Source organism: Mus pahari, chromosome 9, assembly GCF_900095145.1.
Source record: "Mus pahari chromosome 9, PAHARI_EIJ_v1.1, whole genome shotgun sequence".
Taxonomy (NCBI): Eukaryota; Metazoa; Chordata; class Mammalia; order Rodentia; family Muridae; genus Mus; species Mus pahari.
Window position 1 is genome coordinate 46,476,292 of NC_034598.1, and position 4,677 is coordinate 46,480,968.

Genomic DNA, 4,677 nt, shown 5'->3' on the forward strand with positions numbered 1-4,677 from the left:
GAGAGAGAGAGAGAGAGAGAGAGAGAGAGAGAGAGAGAGAGAGAGAGAGAAGAAAACAACTGACAGGAACAATGGTGCACATTTTGCATTCCCAGTATGGGAATATATGCTTACCCAAATAGTTTGGGGAACATTTTTACAAGATGTTCAAGTAATTTAAAGTAAAATGTTAACACTATTTGATAATGTTTTCAGTATACTACACTTAGACAGCACATCCAAAACTATTATATAAGGGTAGGTGGCAGGAAATGGAAGGAATCTATGAGTTTGTGAGGTTTCTACATTTAAGCAGAAGTAGACATTAACTCTAAATAGACTATGGAAGAATGTACAGATTCCCCAATGTGGGTGCAACTCAGGTCCTCTACAAGAGCAGGTGCACTCTTAACCAGAGTCATCTATCCAGCCACTAACAGTAAGTTTAAATGAGACTCTAAGCATTCAACTGACCCAAAAGAAGTACAGGAACAAACCACAGACAGAGAGCCAATAATAAGAAGGAAGACCTAAATCCAACTCTATTAATGTTAATTCAAATGCTTTCAGACTAAACACTCCAGTTGTGATGTTTGTATATGCTCAGTCCGGGGAGTGGCACTATTGGAAGGTGTGGCCCTGTTGGAGTAGGTGTGTCATTGTGGGTGTGGACTTTAAGACCTTCATCTTAGCTGCCTGGAAGCCAGTATTCTGCCAGCAGCCTTCAGATGAAGATGTAGAACTCTCAGTTTCTCCTGCACCATGGCTGCCTGGATGCAGCCATGTTCCCACCTTGATGATAACAGACTAAAGCTTTGAACCTGTAAACCAGACCCAATTAAGTGTTGTCCTTGTAAGATGGTATAGATGTACAAGCAAGAAAAAAACACCCGCTCAGGTGAGATGGCTCAGTGGGTAAGAGCACCCGACTGCTCTTCTGAAGGTCCGGAGTTCAAATCCCAGCAACAACATGGTGGCTCATAACCATCTGTAATAAGATCTGACTCCCTCTTCTGGAGTGTCTGAAGACAGCTACAGTGTACTTACATATAATAAATAAATAAATCTTTAAAAAAAGAAAGAAAAACACCCATACACATTAAATTAAGTTGAATTTAATTCTTAAAAAAAATTGGGAGGAGCTAGGTGGTGGTGGTGGTGCATACCTTTAACCCCCAGCACTCAGGAGGTAGAGGAAGGTGGATCTCTGAGTTCGAGGCCAGCCTGGTCTACAGAGTGAGTTCCAGGATGGCCAGGGATACACAGAGAAAGCCTGTCTCAACAAGCAGAAAACACCAAAAAAAGGGGGGGAGGGGAGATAGAAATGTCTGTCATTGTGGTTGCAGTTTTACAGATTTGTTCTCATATCAATATTGAAGATAGTATGCACATGAAGCAAGTGCACCAACTATATGTCAATTACACCTTAATAATAGGAATTGACAGACCTCCAAACATAAGAGCCATCTCTGTTTAATGAAGACGTCACGTCACCAATAGGCCATTGAGAGACAAATCCCACAGGATCGCTGTTAGAAAGGTCTTATGGAGAATTCTTTACTATCAACAGAGGACTTAGAAATCTCCATGTTCTGTCTCGTGAATAAGCATGAGCATGGGGGGAAATGCATAGTTTACAGGATCAGCAGGATTAACATGGTAGATTAAATCAAGATGGTTAAGAGTCTTGCCCGGGCTACTGTTTAAAAGACTGAACAAAAATCAATTCTCAAGTATCCATCAACCCAAGGCAGTTTTATGTATTAAAACTGATACTAAATGATATTGTAACAATATGTGCTCCATTATGATGCGATGTTTAACATGATTAGTGACTTTTTAACATTTAATTTTATTTGTAATTCATTTTTTACACTCTATATTCCATTATCTGACTCTCCCCTCCCACCCTCCAACTGCTCCACATCCTACATCTCCTCCCCACCACACCCAGTCTCCACATGGACACCCCTACCCTCCACCCCATCTGACCTCTAAACTCCCTGGGGCCTCCAGTCTCTGGAGAGTTAGAGAGTGAGACCTGTAAGTCCTGCGTGTTGGGGGCCTCATATCAGCTGGTGTATGCTGTCTGTTTGGTGGTCCAGTGTTTGAAAGATCTTGGGGTCCAGATTAATTAAGACTGCTGGTCCTCCTATAGGAAAGTGATTAGTGACTTTATAATTAATCACTGGTATAGCAAATCTCAGCTTCTAATCACAGATGAAAAGATTAGCCTATTTTCAACTCTTTTTGGATTAAGAATTTCTCAATGACTTGTTTATTTTATATATATGAACATACTGTTGTATCTTCAGACACACCAGAAGAGGGCATTGAATCTCATTATAGACTGTTCTGAGCCACCATGTGTCTGCTGGAAATTGAACTCGAGACCTCTGGAAGAGTAATCAATGCTCTTAACCACTGCGCCATCTCTCCAACCTGGATTAGGAATTTTTAAGAACCTCTAGCCCAGTGGTTCTAAATGTGTTTGTCCTAAGACCACTGAAAAAACACTGATATTTACATTATTGTTCATAACAGTAGCAAAATTAGTTATGCAGAAGCAAAGCCAATAATTGTGTGGTTGGAGGTGACCACAACATGAGGATCTATCTGTATTACAGGGTCACAGCATTGGGAAGGTTGAGAATCACTGCTCTGTAGCCTATTCTAAGTACAAATATGTAGATTTCAGTTTTAAAGAAAAGTTTTGGTTTGTCTCAGCATCCTTTGTAGTCTTCTATTAGACTTATCTTTAAAGAATAATACATTCCATGTTTTCTCTCTCTTTTGGGGGGAATCTCACTTTGAACCATCAACTCTCAAACTTTGTAGTGTCCTAAGACGATAATTAAGAGTGAGTACTCCTGGCACTGGAAGCAAGGCTCAGTGCTTAAGAGCACTTGCTCCTGCAGAGGACCTGATTCTATTCCCAGCACAGGGAGCTTCACAATCATCCATCACTCCAGTTCCAGGAGACCTGATGGCATCTTCTGACCTCCACGAGTTTGTAGTGCACAGGCATTCATATGAGAACATCAGGAACACATAAATAAATCCAAAGAGTTTCAAGTGAGGACTCCCACTGACTCCAACCCTGGTTAAGAGACAGACCCATTTGCCTTCATACTACTTAACAATTTTCTCGAGGTTCTCTCTCTCTCTCTCTCTCTCTCTCTCTCTCTCTCTCTCTCTCACACACACACACACACACACACACACACACACACACACCACATCACTTTTACCATAATTCCTAGAAGAGCTTATGAATGCACTCATCTTGTGGAGAAAAAAAAATAACATGATCCCAGTTATTTTCCACAGGAGGTAATTCTTAAGTCTGCGCTTCAGATCAGCTCGTCATTTAAGTGCAAATTCATTTTGTTGGTAATGTTGAGTCTTATTTCAAAGATTCCCAGTTCGGTTTATGAATCCAAAAATCCAACTGTTGCCAAAGACAGAAACCTGTCGACACACTGTTCCCTACCCCCCCTTTAATCTCACCGCCTCTCATCACCTGCATCTATGATATAGTTACAATCACACGCTACATTTCATATACAGTTATCATCATAGGCCACCTTTCATTTTCTTCCTTAGGTTTGAGTAAAATAGTCTTGGTACCAGTTTTCACACATCTTTCAAACCATCTCTTCAAAAGGGATCTTTCCCTTCAGGATAATTACAATTGCAGAACCTTAGCATGCCCTAATGGACCTGGGTCCTGCTACTTCCTCTTAATGATGCCTCACAATACCCTCCACCTGCTATCATCCTCCATGCCAATGATACAGAATAGTTATTACAAACTTCTTCTATCAGTTCAGACACTGATCTCTTGGGACAGGAGGTTGGGACTCCTCACTAGCTAACTGAATTATTTTTTGACCTTCAAACTTTTGTCTTTTTGTTGTTGTTGTTGTTGTTGTTGTTGTTGTTTTTCGAGACACGGTTTCTCTGTGTAGCCCTGGCTGACCTGGAACTCACTCTGTAGACCAGGTTGGCCTCAAATTCAGAAATCCACCTGCCTCTGCCTCCCAAGTGCTGGGATTAAAGGCGTGCGCCACCACTGCCCGGCTTCAAAGCCTCTGTCTTTGAGTGGACTATTCTGGTAATACTGAAATCATCCCCCTGCTTCCCAAAAGTGGCATTAAATTCCATTATAAAAATATTTACTAGCAGTGCACAGATTAAAGGCATAGCGCATGCCTGTGATCCCAGCACTGGGAAGTCTGAGGGCAGAAACTGAAATAGTTAAAGTCCAGCCTGGGCTACATAGTGAAAGCCTATCTCACACAAAAATACTAGTGTGTGGTGGCACAGGCCTGTGATCCCAGCATTCAGGAGACAGATGCATGAGGACTACAAGTTGCAGGCCAACCTAAGTGTCATAGGGAATTTCCAGATAGTAAGCCTCTACTAAAAAAAATAGTTTTTTCCTATCACACTAGATTGTGTTGCCATGATTACCCACCTCATCTGTTGAATGGACAGCTCTGTTTTCATGCCTGGGTGCCCAACCTACCACACAGCTGGTACAGAACAGACATTTTGTAAGTTTTATCTAAGTGAATGAACTTAACAGGGAGGTCTAAGTTAATAAAATCTTTTCTTTTGTGTTAGCCATGGAAAAACTTAGCACATTCATTACAGAAAATAATAAATCAGGGCTGCAACCAAGTAGCTTGGAAA